This window comes from Oryx dammah, unplaced genomic scaffold, assembly GCF_014754425.2.
Source record: "Oryx dammah isolate SB20612 unplaced genomic scaffold, SCBI_Odam_1.1 HiC_scaffold_24, whole genome shotgun sequence".
Taxonomy (NCBI): domain Eukaryota; kingdom Metazoa; phylum Chordata; class Mammalia; order Artiodactyla; family Bovidae; genus Oryx; species Oryx dammah.
In genome coordinates this window covers 51611956-51636598 of record NW_024070208.1, presented here as the reverse complement: position 1 = coordinate 51636598, position 24643 = coordinate 51611956, and positions in this window count along the sequence as shown.

Here is a 24643-nt window from a genome sequence, read left to right as displayed (position 1 = left end):
AGATGTTGGCAATTTGATCTCTGGTTCCTCTGCCTTTTCTAAAACCACCTTGAACATCAGGAAGTTCTTGGTTCACATATTGCTGAAGCCTGGCTTGGAGAATTTTGAGCATTACTTTCCTAGTGTGTGACATGAGTGCAATTGTGCGGTAGTTTGAGCATTCTTTGGCATTGCCTTTCTTTGGGCTTGGAATGAAAAGTGACCTTTTCCAGTCCTGTGGCCATTGCTGAGTTTTCCAAATTTGCTGGCATATTGAGTGCAGCACTTTCATAGCATCATCTTTCAGGATTTGAAACAGCTCAACTGGAATTCCATTACCTCCACTAGCTTTGTTCATAGTGATGCTTTCTAAGGCCCACTTGACTTCACATTCCAGGATGTCTGGCTCTAGATTAGAGATCACCCCATCATGATTATCTGGGTCATGAAGATCTTTTTTGTACAGTTCTTCTGTGTGTTCTTGCCACCTCTTCTTAATATCTTCTGCTTCTGTTAGGTCCAGACCATTTCTGTCCTTTATTGAGCCCATCTTTGCATGAAATGATCCCTTGGTATCTCTAATTTCTTGAAGAGATCTCTAGTCTTTCCCATTCTGTTGTTTTCCTCTATTTCTTTGCACTGATCATTGAAGAAGGCTTTCTTATCTCTTCTTCCTGTTCTTTGAACTCTGCATTCAGATGCTTAGATCTTTCCTTTTCTCCTTGGCTTTTCACCTCTCTTCTTTTTACAGCTATTTGTAAGGCCTCCCCAGACAGCCATTTTGCTTTTTTGCATTTCTTTTCCATGGGGATGGTCTTGATCCCTGTCTCCTGTACAATGTCACGAACCTCATTCCATAGTTCATCAGGCACTCTATCTATCAGATCTAGGCCCTTAAATCTATTTCTCACTTCCACTGTATAATCATAAGGATTTGATTTAGGTCATACCTGAATGGTCTAGCGGTTTTCCCCACTTTCTTCAATTTCAGTCTGAATTTGACAATAAGGAGTTCAGGTATATTAGGTCTTCTCCATTTCTACATGATTATGAGAATCCGTTTGTTAATTTAAAAAGAAACCTTGTCCTTTTTTTTTTTTGAAATTGCATTGAATCTTAGATTAATTTGGGGAAAACTGATATTTTAACCTTGCATCAGTCATTCCATGGACATAGTATATTTCCCCACTTATTTAGGTCTTCATTTGTTTTTCAACAATGTTTTGTAGTTTTCAGTTTGGAGTTTTGTACATGTGTTTTAAGTTTATCCTTAGTATTCTACTTTTAAATATTACTCTAAATGGCATTTAAGTTGTTTTCATTTTCTAATTGCTTATTGGAGCATAAACATTATGGTTGATATACAAATATGAATAATTTTTAAAATTTCTCTTAATTTCTGTTACTGTGCTATATTCATTTGTAAGTTCTGATAGCTTATTCTGTAGATGCCTTAGAATTTACTACCTAAAAAATTATGTCATCTGTAAAAAATGAACGTTTTACTTCTCTCTTTCCAGTTGGAATGCCTTTTCTTTTTTTGACTTATAGCAAAACTGGATAGGACATCAAATATTATATGGAAATGGAGAGAGGAGACACCTTTGCCTGTTGTCACTGTGTCACTTGTAATTCATTTTTATTATCTTTTGATTCATACATATATATATTTCAGTTTTCTATAATAAAAAACAAGGGAAATGCTGATCTCTGAATATGAGAACTAATGTTTATAGCTAATAATGTTAATGTTCAAGATTCTAATGAATCAGAAACAATATTAGCATTCTGTTTCTTGAGATGGAGTATATATATAATATATATATGAATATATATATATATATATGAATATATATATATATAGAGAGAGACATATCTGGAGAAAGAAATGGCAACCCACTCCAGTATTCTTGCCTGGAGAATCCCATGGACAGAGGAGCCTGGTGGGCTACAGTCCATGGGGTCGCAAAGAGTCGGACATGACTGAGCAACCAACACATGCACACACACACACACACACACACACACACATACACACACACACAACTTTAAAGTCTCGTGTGTGTTTGCTAAGTCTGTTCAGTCATGTCTGAATCTTTGTGACCCTATGGACTGTTGCCCTCCAGGCTCTTCTGTTTATGGAATTCTCCAGTCAAGAACACTGGAGTGGATTGCCATTTCCTTCTCCAGGGGATTTTCCTGACCCAGTTATCGAACCCATGGTCTCCTACATTGGCAGGCACTTTCTTTACTATTAGCACTACCTGGGAAGCCCAGATATTAGCATATGTCTTGTTTTGCGGGTTGTAACTATGAGATTAAAATGTATGTGTATAGCAATGCTGAAGTAGCCTTGTTGGCTCTCTCAAGGATATATGTAGTTCACTCCACAATCAACTCAGCCATGGCTATTGCTACTGGTCATTAACAGACTGAAACTTGTAGGATGTCTGGCTCTGCTGGTGGCATTTTGTGCCTCAATGTAGACAGTTATAGGCCAATGTCTTTTATTGCAACTATTATTCCACTGCATTTTTAAATTTGAAAACCAGAATGCCCAACTAAAGAATGTTTCTCAATATTTAAACGTATAGAATTTTCAGTGTGGTAAATGCATTGATTTTACAGCTGTATCCCTTAACAATACCATCCTGAAAGAGGGCGATTCTTGGCACATTTTTGCCTAGGAATCTTCTATGAATGTAAAAGTGTTCTTAGTAATGACAGACAACCTCGTTGCAGACTGCCTTGTATACAGCTTCCTTTGGTTTACACAAAGTGGATATTAAAATTGGATTTTGATGTCTAAATTCTTTCTGTTGTTAGAACACCTGGTTCTCAAAATTGCTTTTGATGCATGGGCTCTTGCCTAAGTTTTCTCAAATTAATGTAGTTGTGTATGTGTATTTGTTTCTGTTTCTCCTTCTACTTCTTGGCGTTTATGGCCCTTCCAGATGCTCTAAGTCCTAGGGTGAAAGATGGTCTAAGATCTAGGGTGAAAGATGTAAGACATAATCTCATACGATGTTAAATTTCCCAGTAAGCCAAAGCAAGTCAGTGAGGGAAAAGGGTTAACATATATTATCTACTTGTTTAATAATTTCTATCTTCATTAGGCTAGTTATTATTTTCACTAATCTTATTCTAATTTCATTAAATACTGGGTATTTACTTACAGAGCTGCCTTATACTTTACATGAAAAGTATAAAAATTGTAAATGGATCTATTATTTCTTGAAATGATCTGTCTGCTCTAAATTGATTGCCAGCCCAGTGTTTTGAGCACTATCTGTGGAGTCAGGAAGTCTGGGCCTTTGTCTGAGTTTATAAGTATACTGATTTTGTACTCTTCAACCCATTTGACATCATTCGTGGGAGATATGCCCATGCATATCCTGCTTCTAAATGGTTGTGTGACCCTGTATAAAACACTTATTCTTTCTGAGATTCAGGTTCCTCATTTGTTAGATTAGGAGATGGGTCTAGATGGTCCCTGAGATCCTTTGTAGTTCTAATATCTCAGGATTAAAAATTTATTACATTTCTTCATTGGAAATTTCAGTCTCCAAATGGATTTTTGCAACAGAAGATTATATATAGTTATTTGGTTTCTATGTCAAATTTGCACTGCGTGGGCATATCCCACAAATGATGTCAAATGGGTTATTTTAAAGAGTACAAAATCTGTATGCTTATAAACTCAGCTAGTATGATAGATGACAAATTATCCATGTGTCATATCAGTAAAGGAGAAAGACATTCACACAGTTATATTAAATCACTGCCATTGCATTTACTGTCTATCTACAGTAAAACAAAAGCTATTTTGCCACATTACTGATTCCTAAGTGGGAATGTTTTCCTGTGTACTCTCTGAAGCTACACAACAGAAAATTATTTTTCTGGTTTCTGACAAATCTTTCAGTCATCTCCTATTAGTTTAAGAAATCATTCCCTTAGAGCCAATAAGTTTGACATCCACTAGAAATCCTAAGCTGGTATTTTAGGACTCCTTTGGAGCAAGTTTTATACAAGCTGAGTTTCCTGAGTTGTCACTGGCGCTGCTAGTTGAGCAAATAGAATGATCTGTAATAGAGAAAAAATTGTTTATAGCTTCCCAGCTTCTTGCCTCTTATATCAGAGACTTTCTAGTTAAATGTTTCCACAGATCTCTGGGGAGTTAGGATTGCTGGGTACAGGATGCCACAACTGAGGATAGTTGAAGCTTCACCTTCTTTGGTTGATTGGCATTTATTTTCAGCCTGTTCATGTGATTGCCTGACACCCTTTCTATGTGACTCCCTCTCTATATTCTGTAATATTAGAATTTGGAGCACTGTAGTAGATTGGACTCACTGTCTTCTTTATTATTGTCTGACAATAACTATTCAACTCTACAAAGTTCCAGTGACTATACTGTGCACTGCACAATATCCAACATCATTAAACTTACAACAATGAAAATATTGTCCTTTGAGCAACATGGGTGCTAAAAAAATCAGCAAGGTTAAGTTGTTTGCCCAAGACCACATAGTAGGAGGAGAAGCTAGAGGATGATCTCAGCTCTGTGACTATAAAGCTTTGTTCTTTCATTGAGTCTTAGGTGTGGTGTACAAAGCAGCTTGTTTGTATGTTCACTCTGATTGTGGAAGTTGTTCATACTGCTTATTCTGTTAGATTGGCTATAGATTAAGCAGTGAGACCACCGCTTCGTCCATCAAATCCCCCTCTTCTAATCATTTGCATCTGTTTTCCCCCACTGATATCATATTCTATTCTAGTTATTTGCATTATGGTTTTAATTCCTTCTATTTGGCCCAGTTCCTGCAAATAAGGCCATAGCCATTCACGATAATGGCACAGACACAGTACTAGGCTTTTAAATAAACTTATCCTTATTTCCAGATATGGCTTCTGTTATTAAAAGTTTTAGCTTCTTGGTTATAGTTACAGAATCATAAAATAAGAAAAAAATTTCGAGATTATGGGAAAGTGAAAGTGAAAGTGAAGTTGCTCAGTCGTGTCCGACTCTTTGCGACCCCACGGACTATAGCCTACCAGGCTCCTCTGTCCATGGGATTTTCCAGGCAAGAGTACTGGAGTGGGTTGCCATTTAACCCTTCATTTAACAAGAGTAAATGAATCCCCTAAAAGGTTGAATATTGCTCAATGTATTTTTTGCTAATGGGAAAGTTTTTTAGCTGCATAAAATATTGAAAGAAAAAAGAGCACTCCTATTACATGGTTGAAGTGAAAGTGAAAGACACTCAATCATGTCTGACTCATTGTGACCCCATGAACTATGAAGTCCTTGAAATTTTCCAGGCCAGAATACTGGAGTGGGTAGCCTTTCCTTCTCCAGGGGATCTTCCCAACCCAAGGATAGAACCCAGGTCTCCTCCATTGCAGGGGGATTCTTTACCAGCTGAGTCACAAGGGAAGCACATTACTATGGTTAGGTCTGTGTCTGTTAGTCACTCAGTCATGCCTGAATCTTTGTGACCCCATGGACCGCAGCCAACCAGGATCCTCTGTCCATGGGATTTTCCAGGCAAAGATACTGGAGTGGTTTGTGATTTCCTTCTCCAGGGGATCTTCCTGACCCAGGGATCAAACCTGGGTCTCCTGCACTGCAGGCAGTTTCTTTATGGACTGAACTAATAGGGAAACCCCATAGTTAGGTCTGAACCCTGGTGATTCAGACAGTAAAGCATCACCTACAATGTGGGAGACCCGGGTTCAATCCCTGGATTGAGAAGATCTCCTAGGGAAGGAAATGGCAACCCACTCCAGTATTCTTGCCTGGAAAATCCCATGGATGCAGGAACCTGGTAGGCTACAGTCCATGGGGTCGCAAAGAATTGGACACGACTAAGCAACTTCACTTTCTTTCTTTCTATGGTTAGCTTTACATAATGATATAATCCAATTAATTTTGTCCTTAAGTCTTTCAGCTTCTTGGATATCCTGTATATTGCTATTGCTATTGCTAAGTCACTTCAATCATGTCTGACTCTGTGCGACCCCATAGACGGCAGCCCACCAGGCTCCCCCGTCCCTGGGATTCTCCAGGCAAGAACACTAGAGTGGGTTGCCATTTCTTTCTCCAATGCCTGAAAGTGAAAAGTGAAAGTGAAATTCTTCAGTCGTTTCCGACTCTTAGCGACCCCATGGTCTGCAGCCCACCAGTCTCCTCCTCCGTCCATGGGATTTGCCAGGCAAGAGTACTGGAGTCGGGTGCCATTGCCTTCTCCAATCCTGTATATAACAGTGTATAAAATGGTTTTTAAATGAATTTTCCCCACATCATCCCTTAATGACATGTTTTTTGATTTCTAAAAATGTTCCTATGCTTGGCTAATTCATATTTAGGTAAAAATAAATTTGCTTATACAATAAGGACATCTTGTTTAAGATGGAATCTGTTTCACTTTACCAAGGTTAGTGGGCTGCAGAGTGCTTCATTTGGGGAATTTCTACACAAAAATAAAGATAAATGCTATTAGTAGATAAAAATACTAATTAAAAAAAAAACAATTATTCCCTGTGAAGAAATAACTGGATGATGTAAACATGCATTTTGTAAGGAATTAAAAATGAACTCTAGGGGTAGAAGACGCACACAACCTTTCATTGAAGACTCTTGGATTCTGTTCCTTGATTTATTCAGGTTGTCATTCTTGCCTTTGAGCAGATGTTCTGCCATATACACACTTCTATGGAATGAAAAGAAAGCTGTCTTGCAAGCACTTGTGTAAATAATTACCACAGTGTGCCATGCATCCACTAGGATGAAAGAGAGCTAGGACAGAGTTAGCTATTTATCTACTTGCCGCCTGAAGCAACTTTGTTTCCATCAGTCCAGCTCAGTCACTCAGTTGTGTCCGACTTTTTGTGACCTCATGAACCGCAGCATGCCAGGCCCCTTGTCCATCACCAACTCCCAGAGTTTACTTAAACTCATGTCCATTGAGTCAGTGATGCCATCCAACCATCTCATCCTCTGTCATCCCCTTCTTCTCCTGCCCCCAATCCCTCCCAGCATCAGGGTCTTTTCCAGTGAGTCAACTCTTCACGTGAGGTGGCCAAAGTATTGGAGTCTCAGCTTTAGCATCAGTCCTTCCAATGAACACCCAGGAATGATCTCCCTTAGGATGGACTGGTTGGATCTCCTTGCAGTCCAAGGGACTCTCAAGAGTTTTCTCCAACACCACACTTCAAAAGCATCAATTCTTCAGCGCTCAGCTTTCTTAATACTCCAACTCTCACATCCATACATGACTACTGGAAAAATCATAGACTTGACTAGATGGACCTTTGTTGGCAAAGTAACCTCTCTACTTTTTAATATTCTGTCTAGGTTGATTATAACTTTCCTTCCAAGGCATAAGTGTCTTTTAATTTCATGGTTGCAGTCATAATCTGCAGTGATTTCGGAGCCCCCCAAAATAAAGTCAACCATTGTTTTCACTGTTTCCCCATCTATTTGCCATGAAGTGACGGGACCAGATGCCATGATCTTAGTTTTCTGAATGTTGAACTTTAAGCTAACCTTTGCACTCTCCTCTTTCACTTTCATCAAGAGGCTCTTTAGTTCTTCTTCACTTTCTACCATAAGGGTGGTGTCATCTGCATAATCTGAGGTTATTGATGTTTCTCCCAGCAATCTTGATTCCAGCTTGTGCTTCTTCCAGCCCAGCATTTCTCATGATGTTCGTTTCCATAGTTCATCATTATAAAGCCCGAACATCCCCAAAGTCCTTCATCTGCTCTGGTGTACTCACCTAGTTAGACACTATGAGTCAGCAACTCCAATGAGGCTGTCATACACATAGGGAAATCCTACTATACATCTTGTGAATATTTTATTTTTTTATTTTTTAAAAGTTTCAAACTCTCTTGAGAACTTCCCTCATAACCCCTTTCTCCTTCACTCTTAGCTGATGACCTTGTCTCATATAACTAATCAAACAGAAGCTCTCCAAACTATCAATCTACACACTTCCCTGGTCCCTCAGACAGTAACGAGTCTGCCTGTAATACAGGAGTTCCAGGTTCAATCCCCAGGTTGGGAAGATACCTTGAAGAAGGGATTGGCAACCCACTCTAGTATTCTTGCCTGGAGAATTCCATGGATAGGGGAGCCTGGCAGGACTTGCAAGGAGTTGGATATGACTGAGTGACTTTCACTCACACACTTCTGTAGCCAACTCTCCGGCTTGTTATTGTAGATGGAATGTCCCTGAGCATATCAAAGGTCAAAACCCTCAATTCATTGTGGTCTGAATCATAATTTTTCTTAATTTTAAAAATTATTTATTTATTTATTTATTTTAAAAAATATTTATTTATTTTTAATTGATTGATGGTTTACAATATTGGTTTGATTTCTGTCATACATCAACATGAAATAACCATAGGTGTACATATGTTCCCTCCCTCTTGAATCTCCCTCCCATCTCCCACCCATTCCCACCCCTCTAGGTTATTACAGAGCCCCAGTTTGAGTTCCCTGAGTCAAACAGAAAATTCCCAGTGGCTATTTACATATGTTAGTGTATATGCATCCGTGCTACTTTCACCATTCACCTCATCCTCTCCCTCTACAATGTACATGTAAGTCTGTCCTTTATGTATGCGTCTCCATCGCTGCTCTACAAACAGATTCGTCAGTACCATCCTTCTAGATTCCACGCTGCTGGTGCTGCTGCTAAGTCACTTCAGTCTTGTCTGACTCTGTGCGACCCCAGAGACAGCAGCCCACCAGATTCTTCCATCCCTGGGATTCTCCAGGCAAGAACAATGGAGGTTGCCATTTCCTTCTCCAATGCATGAAAGTGAAAAGTAATTCCATATATATATGCGTTAATATAAAATATTTGTTTTTCTCTTTCTGACTTACTTCACTCTGTATAATAGACTCTAGGGTCATCCACCTCAGTAGATCTGACTCAAATGCATTCTTTTTTATTACTGAGTAGTATTTAAAAAAAAATATTTTACCTCTGCCAGTTTTCCCTCTCTGCCTCTTGCATCTTCTATACCTCTCAACTGGATGATTTCCATCAAATATTCAGTGAAATTTCCCTTCCATCTTAAATATCCCATCTCAAAAAAGAAGAAAAACTCATTTCTCTGTGGCTATAGTTCCATTTCTCTGTTCACCTTTGGAACAAAATTTCTTCTAAATAGTTTATTTTTTCCACATGATATTTATATTCTCCCTTCAAACAACTCTTATTTGGCTTTTTACCCCTCAGCTAAGTTGAGGTGGCTCCTGTCCAAATTATGAAATGAGCTCTGGATTGCCAATACAATGGTTATTTCTCTGTTTTTTATCTTTGTTGACCTCTCAACAGCATTCAGAATGATGCTCCTAGGACCCTTCTCCTCTCTACTTTTTCTCCCATGGTAATTTCATGCAGTCCCACTTAGGAAACAAAACAAAACAATGTGCATGCTAATGACTCCTAAGTCTATGACTTGAGTGTTTCTATTTTCCCATAATTCTAGATTCAGGTATCCAAATACCTACTACCTACTGGAACTCTCCACATAGATGTCTAATTGATACTTTGAATTTAATATGACCAAACAGAATTTTTAATTCTGGTATAACTTAACTCCACTAATTTTCTTTTTTTTCAGTCTTTCTCATGCTGATAAATGTTATCACTGTCCCTTCAGTTGCTCAAGTAAAGAAACTGAGAGTTATCTCTAAGTTTATACTTTATCCCGCTTGCTGCATCCATTTTCCTAGTGAGCTTTGTTGATCATATCTCAGGTATATTGACCCTATTCATTTATTTTCATTTCTACTTTTGCCCTCCTAGTCTAACCTACCGTGATTATCGTTTGACCTAATGTATGAGTCTTCTCTGAGTCTCTGTGTTTCTACTTTTGTCTCCTGGGCTGGTAAACTGTCTTTTTGTTCTCTGATCTCTTGTTCAGCTCTGTGCCTCAGAGAACTAAATTTCCCAGCCTCTCTTGACCTCTGGTTTCTGAATAGATTGGGTCAATAGAAGCAATTGGTGGAAGACTGCTTTTTGTGATATCTCTCTCACATTTTCTCTGTGACTCCAGGTGCTGTCAGATAGTTCCACCACCTTCACTGGAAAGTCTTTCCATGCTAAGATCAGCTGGGTGGCTGCAGCACCTGAGCCCTGTTCATACTACCTTTGACCTTGCTTTCGTCAGTCCCAGAGGTGGCAGTGGCTACACTGAGTCTCACATTGCTTCATCATACCCTGTTCAAACTCTTAGGTCTTCTGTCAGTTATGTACCCAATTCCTAGAACGAAATATCCTTTGTTTAAAAGACCCTAAAGTGATTTTTAAAGCATTTCTTTATTTAGCACTAATTAATATACTCCTACACAGTATAATTTCCACAGAGCAGCCAGAGAAATAGTTTTAAAAATGTAACTTAGATCCTGTCAAAAACATTTAAATCTTTTCAAAAACTTCTTATCACAATGATAATGAAATGTAAACTTCTCGTATTGGATGACAAAGGGTACCATGATCTGGTTCCAGTTTGTGACTCATCTCATTTATATCATTTTATGTTTCACTCATTAGGTTTCAGCCATGCTGGTCTTTGTTCTGCTCTTTGAATAAACCAAGTTGTTCTAGCTTCAGTAATTTTGCACAAAATCATCCCTTTACCTAGAACACTCTTCTCTCTGACCCTCATGCTATAGCTCTTTATCATCCAGATCTCAGCTTTAACATCATCTCTTCAGTCAAGACTTTTATGAGTTCCATTGTAAAGTGATTCCTCTTTGCTCTCTTACATTAATCTATGTTAATTAATTAATCTATGTTAATTCTTTGCATATCATTTGTTAATATGTAATCATTTTTATTTCCTCTCTGTCAATTTTCTGATTTATTCAGGCATTCATTTTGTCTCTGTCTTCTAGGTAGAGATCTTAATCTGTCTTGTTCCAGTTTTTAGAACAATGTTTGGTACATACAAGGGCTTTCCTGATAGCTCAGTTGGTAAAGAATCTGCCTGGAATGTAGGAGACCCCAATTCAATTCCTGGGTCAGGAAGATCCCCTGGAGAAGGGATAGGCTACCTACTCCAGTATTCTTGGGTTTCCCTTATGGTTCAACTGGTAAAGAAACCACTTGCAATGTGGGAAACCTGGGTTTGATCCCTGGGTTAGGAAGATCCCCTAGAGAAGGAAAAGGCTACCCACTCCAGTATTCTGGGTGGAGAATTCCATGGACTGTATAGTCCATGGGGTTGTAAAGAGTGGAACATGACTGAGCGACTTTCACTTTTCACTTGGTACATACAAACCACCAATAAGTATTTGAATGGATATATGAATGAATGAAAATCAGACTTCTGTTTAGGCAATGTTTGCATGGATAAGCACTAGAATCCTTAAATTAAGTAACTAAATTTTCATTTAGTGTTTAGAAGATAAATTGAAGAATGTTGCTAAGGTGCTAAGTATTATGTATAAAAGAAGACTGTAGCCTAATATAAAAGAAGATAAAACACTACAGTCAAGTTCACTACTCTGTGTCTACAGGTGGAGTCACGAATATACTCTCATGCTCTTTATAGCTGAGTGGAAAGAGGTCAAAAAGAGTGACTGCAGGCTTCATCTCCTAGGGCCTTCAACTTCTGGTAATGGCTGATAAGGCAATTCAATATAACTCTAACATTGAAAATAGCTTTAAAAGGTGAAAAAATAAGCTGAAAGTACTTGCTTGAAAGCATTGGTGTGCTAATAAGACAGTAAAAAAATTGTAGAGTCAAAATCTAAGGAAAAAGGGAGATCCAGAGAAGTAAGCCCGGCATTTGGGTCAGTTTTTCCAGTTTTTCTTTAAGTACCTAATGATTTTGAAAGAGGTAGCAGAGAGACTGAAAAACACAGGAGGGCTTTTGACAGCTACATGGGACCAAGGGGACAAACCGGAAAGGTGAACAAGTAATAGACTGAAAATATATTAACATTCAGAATGTGTAAATCACTCCCACAAATCAATAAACTAAAGACAGACAATGAAATAGAAGCTGTAAGATTTGACCAGGCACTTTCAAAAGAGGATATACAAATAGCCAACAACGTGGAAAGTGTTCAACTCTTTTAGCGGTAAGTCAAATGTAAAGTAAAACCATAATGAATACCATTATACAACCATCAGAAAAGATATAATCAAGTGTTGGTGAGGATGTGGAGCAACCAGAACTCCCATATAACTGATGAGGCTGTAAATTAACAACAAATATTAAGACAGAGTTTGACATTATCTTCCAAAGCTGAAATTATGCCACTCCCGTAGCCATGTATGAGCTTGTGTATTGAGACATTTACAAGGATATTTATTTATGCCAATATATTTGTTATTTCAAATGTTTCTTCTCCTCCTTTCTCTTTCTAGTATTCCAATTATGTATATATTATGCTTTTTGATATTGCCCCACTGTTCCTGCATACTCTATTCTTTTTTTTTTTTCTTTCACTGGTCATATCCAGGGCAGCGATGAGCCCATTGAAACAATCCTTTATTTTTGTTACAGTGTTTTTGACTTGTAAAATTTAAAAAATTCTTTTAGTTTCCATACCTTTACTCACTTTACCTGTTTGTCCATGCATGCCGCCTAGTTTTTTTCTAATATAAAAAGGATAGAGACCTTAACATACAGCTATTTTAAATTCCTTATCTGATAAATTTACATGTATGTCACACCTGTCTGGATGGCTTTGTCTCTTCAGATTGTTATTTATCCTTCCTTTTCATATGTGCTGTAGTTTTTTTGTAGAAAGTGGGACATGTATCAGGTAATAGGAGCTAAGGCAAATGGACCTTTATGTGAAAACTTGTGTCAGTCTGGCTAGGAATTGGGCTGTTTTCAACATTTGCTCTAGCTATAGGCTCTGTGCATGCATGCTCAGTCACTCAGTCGTGTCTAAATCTTTGTGACCCACCAGACTCCTCTGTCCATGGGATTCTCCAGGCAAGAATACTGAAGTGGGTTGTCATTTCCTTCTCCAGCTACAGGTTCTAGAGGCTTTGAATTCCTCCAATATCCTTATTCTTGTCTCCCTTCTCCACTTTCCTAATTATTTCTTCTCAGAGAGAGACTGTGTCATGCAGCTTTTTCAAGTGTAATCCACTGTTATTATACTAGAGCCCTGCTGGTATGGTGGTGGGATGTGGCAAAGGGGAAGTGTGATTTAAGATTTTCAGTGGCTATAGAGTCAGTACAGTAGGCAAACTTCTAGGATGGGTCTTAAACATCTTACACCTCTCAATTCCTGGAACCTGTGAATGTGATTAGCTGCATTTCCTTGACTGTGTAATGTTACATGGTATATTAGTTTGCTAGGACTGCCACAACAAAGCACCACAAATTAGATGGCTTAAAACAACAATGTATTGCCTCACAGTTCTAGAAGCTAGATATTTGAAAATAAGGAGTTGTCAGGACCATGCTCCCTCTGAGACTCTGGGTAGAATCCTTCCTTGCCTCTTCCTAGCTTCTGATGGGGGTGGATAATCCTTGCCATTCTCTTCCAGTTGCTTTAGTCAATCTTTACCTTTGCCTTTACATGACATGTTCCTTGTGTGTCTTCATATGATTTTCCTTCTGTGCTGGGCTCTATGTCCAAATTTTCCCTTTTTATAAGGATGCTGGTTATATTCGATGAGGGGGCTTCCCAGGTGTCTTAGTGTTAAAGAACATGCCTGCCAGTGCAGGATATGCAGGTTTGATCACTGGGTTGAGAAGATCCCTTGGAGAGGGAAATGGCAACCCACTCTAGTGTTCTTATCCGAAAGAAATCCCATGGACCGCGGAGCCTGGGGAGCTACAGTCCATGGAGGCACAAAGAATCAGACATGACTGAGTGACTGAGCACACACATATATTGTATGAGGGTCTAACTTAATGACCTCATTTCAACTTGATTACCTCCTTAAAGACCCTGTTTCCAAATGAGGTCACCTTGTGGGGTACTATGGGAAAGGACTTGAACATACATTTTTGGGAAGACACGAAGCCATAATATAAGATATGGTTGACCTTAAGGACATGGAAGATTACCTAGGTGGACCTAATATAATTGCATAAGCCTTTAAAAGCAGAGAATTTTCTCTGCCAGGTAGCAGAAGAAGTGAGAGAGATTTGAAGCAGAAGTGGAATTTAATGTGTCATTGCTGGTTTGAAGATGGAGAGGGCCAAGAATCAAGGAATATGAGCACCCTCTGGGATCTGTGGGTGGACTCTGGTTGGTAGTCACCAAGGAAAGGGACTTCAGGCATAGAGCTGGAAGGAGATGAGAGTTCTACCAATAACATGAAAGTGGATTCCTCTCCTGTGCCTTTAGATTAGTTAGTCAACAACTTGATTTTGGCCCCATGAGAATTTAGCTGAGTCCACTTGAACTTATCATCTACAGAACAATGAAATAAATGGATACTGTTTTAAGTACTAAACTTATGGTAATTTTATATAGCAGCAAAAAACTAACACAATAAGGTACAAAGTGCTATGAACTGGTCTCCAGATTTTAGGCTAAGAGAGCCACAGTGGGATCCAGAATCATTATTATTTTTTATAAAAGACTTTTTATTTTATATCAAAGTATAGCTGATTGCAAAGAGTTGGACACGACTGAGAAACTGAACTGAACTGAACACAACAGATAGCTGATTAACTGTATTGTGATGGACGATGGACAGCAAAGGGACTCAGCCATATATATACATGTATCCCTTCTCCCCCAAATTCCCCCTCCCATCCAGGCTGCCATATAACATCAAGCAGGGTTTCCTGGGCTATACAGTAGGTCTTTTTGGTTATCAATTTAAAATATAGCAGTGTATACATGTTGATTCCAAACTCCCTAACTATCCCTCCCCGCTGGCAAACGTTCTTAAATGACAGTTTCCTCTTCCCTACAAGAGCTGCTGACACAATGGGATCTGGGGGAAAGACTATGATTAACATTGGAAGCAGCGTTTGGAAATTGTTGGGAGCTAAGGGACAATTCAGAAATTTGCTGTGCTGTTAAAGGGCAGCTGCGGTGACCAATGAACCCTGCTAAAGGCTGCTGGCAGTGCCAGCATAAATATATTGACAGCAGCCATCCCTGGAAGCGGTGGAGATCATTTTAACGGGAAACTTCTAATCTTTTGTATAAGTAGTTACTTCTAGTCTTTTATATTAGAAATGTGAAAGTACCACTGATTAGTTTAGCATAGCCCCAGAAAAGCAAGCTGGAATTACATTTAAGAGTTAGTGGAGTACTAGGTATACACCCTCAGGAAACCATAGTTGAAAAAGACACATGTACCACAATGTTCTTTTCAGCACTATTTACAATTGCTGGGAGAAGGAAGCAACCTAGATGTCCATTGACAGATGTATGGATAAATAAACTGTGCTACATATATACAATGAAATATTACTCAGCTATTAAAAAGAATGCATTTGAACCAGTTCTAATGAGGTGGATGGACCTAGAGCCTATCATACAGAGTGAAGTAAGTTAGACAGAGAAAGACAAATACCCTATATTAATGCTGGAGAAAGAAATGGCAGCCCACTCCAGTATTCTTGCCTGGAAAATCCCATGGACAGCAGAGCCTGGTAGGCTATAGTCCATGGGGTCGCAAAGAGTCGGACACGACTGAGTGACTTCACTTTCACTTTCATATGGAATCTAGAAATAATGATGATCGTATTTGCAGAGCAACAAAGGAGATGCAGATATAAAGAACCGACTTATGGTCACAGTATGGGAGGGAGAGGGTTGGGGTGACCTGAAAAAGTAGCATTGAAACATACATTACTATACATAAAGTGGATGGCTGGTAGGAATTTTGCTGTATGATGCAGGGATCTCAAAGCTGGTGCTCTGTGATGGCCTAGAGGGATGGGATGAGGAGGGAGGTGGAAGGGCAGCTTAGGAAGGGGGGGCATATATATACCTATGGCTGATTCATGTTTATGTATGGCAGAAGCCATCGCAATATTGTAGAACAATTATCCTCCAATTAAAAATAAAAAAGAGTCAGTGGGGGAACTTGAGGAATAACTAGGAACCAGAGAGGTTCTATCACATGAACAGGGCACACACGCTGGGCTCACCCAAAAACTGGTGGCTTGAGGAACACATATCTTCAAAGGCACACTTGGGACAAACTGGACAACATCCACAAGGGGACCATATTAGGGGGGGGATAATGTTTCTATACATGGTGGAGTTTGTTGATTAACTAGAGGATTGGCTTGAGCAAGCAGCATGGACATCTTCAATCCTCATCCTTAGGCAGGAGTTCAGGCATGTGGGAGCTGACCAGATATGGTTAGTGACCCAGAAATCCTGATGAAATCTCCCATGAATTCAGAATCCTTGAATTGAAACTGATATTCGTATTCTCAGCTTCTTAGGGTATTATTTGGGTTTGGAAAAGGAATACACACATGCCTATTTCCTTAGATCCTCTTATTTTTAAATCACTATTTTCCTTGGATGATGCATTTCTATCCTTCACTTAAAAAGGATCCAGTATAACTGTTTCAATAGAAACACTTCATATTGAAGTGTTTCAACATGCTCTTTCATGAAATAGAATTTGGCTTTTTGTTTACATCCAGTTTAAAATTATGCACCAGTAACTTATGAAGTCAACCTAAGGTGAAGAAGAACTGCTTGGTTGCAGTTACTGTAATTCTTCTTTCCTTTCACTGGTGTCATTGGTCCCCTCAGCACCATTAGCCTTGTCCTAGCACATGGACATAGCCTGACCGTGGCTAAGTTAGGTTTAAGGGCTGATGACTCAACTTCAAGTCATGTTTCTGCTCAGCTGGCCTTACCCTTGGTCTCCAGAATCTGCTTCTAGACTGTGCATCACCTCACCTCAGCAGATCAGTCCCGGTCCTGAGTGGCCCCAGTCAGTTACAGTCATCCAAATCTAGGCTCTCTTCAGTTCTTCAGAGACTGATTCCTACTTTGAATTTCCTTAGTTTCTTTGATAACCTTAGATATTCAACACTTAGCCTGAGCTACTTTGTAAAGTATCCATGTTTCTGCTTAATCTGAACTCATTGATAATTCAGAGGTAAGAGAGCTCTAAGCAAGCATTTATTCTAATATGCTCATTTTCAGAATCTGAAACTCGCCTTGAAGAGATTAAATATTAGGCTAAAATCATACCGAGAAAGAACCAAGCCTGGAATTATAAGAAATTACATTCTTTGTCTTGTTATTTTTGCTGTACAATCAAGTAATATTTTATTTTGTATTCTCACCAGAGTATCAGACACTCCATCATTAAAGACCAATCTTTGTTTTCTCTATATTTACAGTAGATAAAATATTTTGATGTCATGAATGAGAAAGTTTACTGATAGGTATCTTAGTCATCTCCCATGGCTATTTAAATTTCATACTTTTTTAAGTTATGATTTTATTTTTATTTATTTGTTAACTTTAGGCTGTGCTAGGTCTTTGTGGTGAGTAGGGGTTATTTTCTAGGTGTTGTGCTTGGGCGTCTCATTGCAGTGGCTTCTCTTGTTGTAGAACATGAGCTCTAGGGCATGAAGGCTGCAGTAGTTACAGCAAGTGGGGACAGTAGTTGGCGCTTCCCAGGCTCTAGAGAAGTCTTAATAGTTGTGGTGCATGAGCTTTGTTGCTCAGGGCAATGTGGAATCTTCCTGGATCAGGGATTGAACTCATGTCTCTTGCATTGGCGGGCAGATTCCTTAGCATTGAGCCACCAGTGAAGCTCCAAAGGTTATAATGATTATGCCTGCCTTTATTTATACCATGAGGATTGACATCAGTTACATAGTTGTTTCCTGTATGAACTTCATGAAGATATGGTCCAAATTTTAGCTTCTCTGTGAGTCAAATAGGAACCAATCCGGTAGTAAGATTCCATATAGGTAATGAGCTTGACAGAAGAAGAAGAAGAAAAAAAATTAGCCAAAATATATTTCTTTAAAAGATAAGAGAAACACTTAAAATATTATATATTAGTAAATTTTATCAGTTTCACTTTCATTGAGAACACAGGTATATTTGAACTAGAAAGGTTAACATAAGTACTAGAGGTTTCACAATGGGATTTTTTTTTTCTTGATATATATTGATTGTGAGGCATTAATGCCACATTTATTGTTGAATACAGCATACCATAATACTGTGTATGTAAAATGTTTTCTTAGTATTCATTAATCTAAAATATATATATTGCTATTTCTTGTAGTCTGCTAGTAAGGCCTTATAAACTTATTCAGAAATCTAGATTTTATTGGCATACTTCAAATTGCTGGTGTTCCTTGATTGAAAAGGTTATTTCCAGGGTACTGTTGTTAAGATTAAAAAAATAACAAATTTGACATGCACATTTATTTAAAGGAATTTGAGTTACTTGTGCATGAATTGAATAGTTTTCTGGTAAGTTATTAGCGTCTGTTCTGCATCAAGGGACAGAATTTCACTCAGCGGTCCCTTTCCCCCCTTACCTTTTAAAAATAACTATGCGACAGCTTAACGTAGGAAACACTGAACAATTGTTTGATATTCTTCACTGAATTTGGCAACAGACATTCAAATGTTAAAGGGTTTATTTGTAAGATTTTTACCAATCATCAGCTGGGGCATGCAATGAAAGACTGAATAAAAATTTGCAGTAATTGGTAACCCAAAAGTAGCAGCTTGGATCAACCCTGGTACTTGACGGAGAATAGTGTACAGTTTATCAAGTGTCCTTCGAAGTCCTTGGTGTGTCTAACTATGGAGTTAGGAGTCACAGGGTTGAAGAGCAAGGAGGAAACTCTACACAACCATGCCAGTGATTCAGACAACTGGTTTTCAGCAGTCAGGATGACTGCCCTGGCCCCCATACCCCTCACTCCACAACAAAACCACATCAGTTGGCAAGTTTGGCAGTGATGCTGGGCAGCAGGATTTTTTCCTACTGATTCTCAACCTAATCTAAATCCACTGCTATTTTTTAATTTCCTGGAATCGACTTAATTAGCTATGTCATTTTCAAGTCAATTTATCCATTGAGTTAAACAGCCTCCCGTGAGGTGCAATAATCTCTTAGAAACTAGATGGCCCTTTCAGATCTCTGGCCAGTACGCATAGCCAGTACACGCCCCACATTGGGGTCTGCATATCCCCTAACCAGCATATTCAGGCAGCAGCTGTGGTTATTCCTCACCAGGGTGACTGTGGGGCAGCTTCTCCTTAAGTCACACAGGCCTTGGTGTCTCATGCAGCATAATTCTGTGGAAATAAAACCTGAAGTGTAAACATTTTTGGAAACCAGTCAGTAACCATACATAATAAACCATAGAAGAACAAGAATTTCTTTCTAAGGAGGATACATTTTTTTAAAGTTTTTCTTTTTTTTAGCCCAGTAATTAGGTTGCCCATATGAAAAATCTGTTGCAATTTACAAATGTAATAGTTATAACATGATGCAAAAGATTAAGTTATAAATAAACTCTACTGTTCTAGATAAAAAGAGAAATGTATGGCTTGATAGTGATCCATCTAAAAGGAAGTTATATGTTTAAGCTATTTGCTGGGGATTCTCCCAGGCTCCTGGCTTTGCTCTCCTTGGGCAGAATTGCCTGCTGAGGTTTTTCTTGGGTGTAGTTTTGCTGTGACGGGAAGCCCTCCTCCTCATCTTTAGTACCTGTTCCATCAGGGGAACGGTCAGTGTTGCTCCTTGCTCTTGACACAGGGAGCCCACTGTGTGACTAAGGTTCTCTGATGGACTGATTGGTGGAGCATGAAGTAGATAGCTTGGCAAATCATGGCTTACAGCATGCCTGTTGGACCTATGCTGGTAACGATAAGGTCACTTGGTAACTTGCTTGCAAAAATCCTGGTTGTTTTCCAAATGTGACTAGTCAAATCTTAAAAATTAACAACCGCTACCTGTTACCTTATTTTCTCTTGCTTCAAAAGAAAAAAGAACAAAAATAAAACAGAAAATTCCAACCAAACCTTACTTGAAAGCCTCTGTTGAACAGGCCAAAATATTCTATGATGCTAAATAAAATAATTGGTGACAGGTGGCTAGTTAAATCCAGCAGCTGTAATCACGATGACAAAGAGAACTTTCATGGTCAAGTCCAGGGTCTTTAACATACCTTTGATGTGAATGGAAGCTTTGTAAGGCTAAGGAATAAGAATACAATGCAATACTGTATCAGCTGAATACTGCCAAATGCTGCTGCTGCTGCTGCTAAGTCACTTCAGTTGTGTCCGACTCTGTGCGACCCCATAGACAGCAAATGCTAGGAAAACTAAAAAAAAAGGTCATTTTTTAAATTTGGGGGAGGAGGGGGGTTCATGTTTGGGAACACATATACACCCGTGGTGGATTCATGTCAATGTATGCCAAAACCAATACAGAATTGTAAAGTAAAAAAAAATAAATTAAAAAAAAAAAACAAAAAAAACTCAACAGTCAGAAAACGAAAAAAAAAAAAAAAAGATTTAAAAGAAAAAAAAAAGTACTTTACATTCCTCATAATAAATTCTTACTTTATTTCCCACTTTTTACTCATACATATAAGGATTTACATAGAAGAACCATTTTCTTTACTAATCATGACATGACTGATGGCTAGAGTTAAGGCAAAATTATCTGGGGAAGCATTATTTGTTCTTACTTAAATGAATGACAAGGGTTATTTAGTTTTTCTGTAATGTTTCTTTGAAAAGAGTCTTAATTTATTAATAAATCTATTTTAAGGCAACATTTACTTCTTGAAATCATGTTAGAGACAATGAGGCCAAGTGTTGATATTAAACTTGCTGCTGCTGCTGCTGCTAAGTCGCTTCAGTCGTGTCTGACTCTGTGAGACCCCATAGAGGGCAGCCCACCAGGCTCCCCCATCCCTGGGATTCTCCAGGCAAGAACACTGGAGTGGGTTGCCATTTCCTTCTCCAATGCATGAAAGTGAAAAGTGAAAGTAAGTTACTGAGTCGTGTCCAACTCTCAGTGACCCCATTGACTGCAGCCCACCAGACTCCTCCATCCATGGGATTTTCCAGGCAAGAGTACTGGAGTGGGGTGCCATTGCCTTCTCCGATTAAACTTGATAGATACTTCATTTATCAAGTTATACAGTTGCTGAGGAAGCATCAGAGCGTGGGCAGCTGCGACTGCTCACACAGCGCGGCCGAGAGGAGCTACCCCATGACTGAGGTCAGGGGCAGTGGCCGAGAGTGCCAGGCTGCGACGGCGCAGGAACGGCCGAGAGGAGTAACCCCGCATCCAAGGTCAGGGGCGACGGCTGGGAGGAGCCATCCCACGTCCAAGGAGCGGTGGCTGCGAAGCCGCAGGAGGGCCTAGAGGAGCTTTTCCACGTTCGATGACAGGAGGGAAGGCGGTGAAGAGATACCCCTCTTCCAAGGTAAGGAGCAGCAGCTGTACTTTGCTGGAGCAGCCATGAAGAGATACCCCACGTCCAAGGTAAGAGAAACCCAAGTAAGACGGTAGGTGTTGCAAGAGGGCATCAGAGGGCAGACACACTGAAACCATACTCACAGAAAACTAGTCAATCTGGTCACACTAGGACCAGGGCCTTGTCTAACTCAATGAAACTAAGTCATGCCCGTGGGGCCACCCAGGACGGGCGGGTCATGGTGGAGAGGTCTGGTAGAATGTGGTCCACTGGAGAAGGAAATGGCAAACCACTTCAGCATTCTTGCTTTGAGAACCCCATGAACAGTATGAAAAGACAAAATGATAGGATACCGAAAGAGGAACTCCCCAGGTCAGTAGGTGCCCAAAATGCTACTGGAGCTCAGCGGAAAAATAACTCCAGAAAGAATGAAGGGCTGGAGCCAAAGCAAAAACAATACCCAGCTGTGGATGTGACTGGTGATAGAAGCAAGGTTCAATGCTATAAAGAGTAATATTACAGAGGAACCTGGAATGTCAGGCCCATGAATCAAGGCAAATTGGGTGTGGTCAAACAGGAGATGGCAAGAGTGCACGTCAACATTCTAGGAATCAGCAAACTAAAATGGACTGGAATGGGTGAATTTAACTCAGATGACCATTATATCTACTACTGCGGGCAGTAATCCCTTAGAAGAAATGGAGTAGCCACCATAGTCAACAAAAGAGTCCAAAATGCAGTACTTGGATGCAATCTCAAAAACGACAGAATGATCTCTGTTCGTCTCCAAGACAAACCATTCAATATCACAGTAATCCAAGTCTATGCCCCAACCAGTAATGCTGAAGAAGCTGAAGTTGAATGGATCTATGAAGAACTACAAGACCTTTTAGAACTAACACTCAAAAAAGATATTCTTTTCATAAAAGGGGACTGGAATGCAAAAGTAGGAAGTCAAGAAACACCTGGAGTGACAGGCAAATTTGGCCCTGGAATACAGAATGAAGCAGGGCAAAGACAAATAGTTTTGCCAAGAAAATGCACTGGTCATAGCAAACACCCTCTTCCAACAACACAAGAGAAGACTCTACACATGGACATCACCAGATGGTCAACACTGAAATCAGATTGATTATATTCTTTGCAGCCAAAGATGGAGAAGCTCTATACAGTCAACAAAAACAAGACCAGGAGCTGACTGTGGCTCAGATCATGAACTCCTTATTGCCAAATTCAGAATGAAATTGAAGAAAGTAGGGAAAACCACTAGACCATTCAAGTATGACCTCAATCAAATCCTTTATGATTATACAGTGGAAGTGAGAAGTAGATTTAAGGGCCTAGATCTGATAGATAGAGTGCCTGATGAACTATGGACTGAGGTTCGTGACATTGTACAGGAGACAGGGATCAAGACCATCCCCATGGAAAAGAAATGCAAAAAAGCAAAATGGCTGTCTGGGGAGGCCTTACAAATAGCTGTGAAAAGAAGAGAGGTGAAAAGCCAAGGAGAAAAGGAAAGATATAGGCATCTGAATGCAAAGTTCCAAAGAATAGCAAGAAGAGATAAGAAAGCCTTCCTCAGCGATCAATGCAAAGAAATAGAGGAAAACAACAGAATGGGAAAGACTAGAGATGTCTTCAAGAAAATTAGGGGTACCAAGGGAACATTTCATGCAACGATGGGCTCGATAAAGGACAGAAATGGTATGGACCTAACAGAAGCAGAAGATATTAAGAAGAGGTGGCAAGAATACATGGAAGAACTGTACAAAAAAGATCTTCACAACCAAGATAATCACGATAGTGTGATCACTTACCTAGAGCTAGACATCCTGGAATGTAAAGTCAAGTGGGCCTTAGAAAGCATCACTATGAACAAAGCTAGTGTTGGTAATGGAATTCCAGTGAGCTATTTCAAATTCTGAAAGATTATGCTGTGAAAGTGCTGCACTCAATATGCCAGCAAATTTGGAAAACTCAGCAGTGGCCACAGGACTGGAAAAATGTCAGTTTTCATTCCAAGCCCAAAGAAAGGCAATGCCAAAGAATGCTCAAACTATCACACAATTGCACTCATCTCACACACTAATAAAGTAATGCTCAAAATTCTCCATGCCAGGCTTCAGCAATACGTAAACCATGAACTTTCAGATGTTCAAGCTGGTTTTAGAAAAGGCAGAGGAACCAGAGATCAAATTGCCAACATCTGCTGGATCATGGAAAAAGCAAGAAAGTTCCAGAAAAACATCCCTTTCTGCTTTATTGACTATGCCAAATCCTTTGATTGTGTGGATCACAATAAACTGTGGAAAATTCTGAAAGAGATGGGAATACCAGACCACCTGACCTGCCTCTTGAGAAACCTATATGCAGGTCAGGAAGCAACAGTTAGAACTAGACGTGGAACAACAGACTGGTTCCAAATAGTAAAAGGAGTACGTCAAGGCTGTATATTGTCACCCTGCTTATTTAACTTCCATGCAGAGTACATCATGAGAAACACTGGGCTGGAAGAAGCACAAGCTGGAATCAAGATTGCCAGGAGAAATATCAATAACCTCAGATATGCAGATGACACCACCCTTATGGCAGAACGTGAAGAGGAACTAAAAAGCCTCTTGATGAAGTGAAAGAGGAGAGTGAAAAAGTTGGCTTAAAGCTCAACATTAGATCATGGCATCTGGTCCCATCACTTCATGGGAAATAGATGGGAAAACTGGAAACAGTGTCAGACTTTTTTTGGGGGGCTCCAAAATCACTGCAGATGGTGACTGCAGCCATGAAATTAAAAGACACTTACTCCTTGGAAGAAAAGTTATGACCAACCTAGATAGCATGGCAACCCAATCCAGTGTTCTTGCCTGGAGAATCCCAGGGATGGGGGAGCCTGGTGGGCTGTTGTTTATGGGGTCACACAGAGTTGGACACGACTGAAGCAACTTAGCAGCAGATAGCATATTGGAAAGCAGAGACATTACTTTGCCAACAAATGTCCGTCTAGTCAAGGCTATGGTTTTTCCAGTGGTCATGTATGGATGTGAGAGTTGGACTGTGAAGAAAGCTGAGCACCAAAGAATTGATGCTTTTGTACTGTGGTGTTGGAGAAGACTCTTGAGAGTCCCTTGGACTGCAAGGAGATCCAACCAGTCCATTCTGAAGGAGATCAGCCCTGGGATTTCTTTGGAAGGAATGATGCTAAAGCTGAAACTCCAGTACTTTGGCCACCTCGTGCAAAGAGTTGACTCATTGGAAA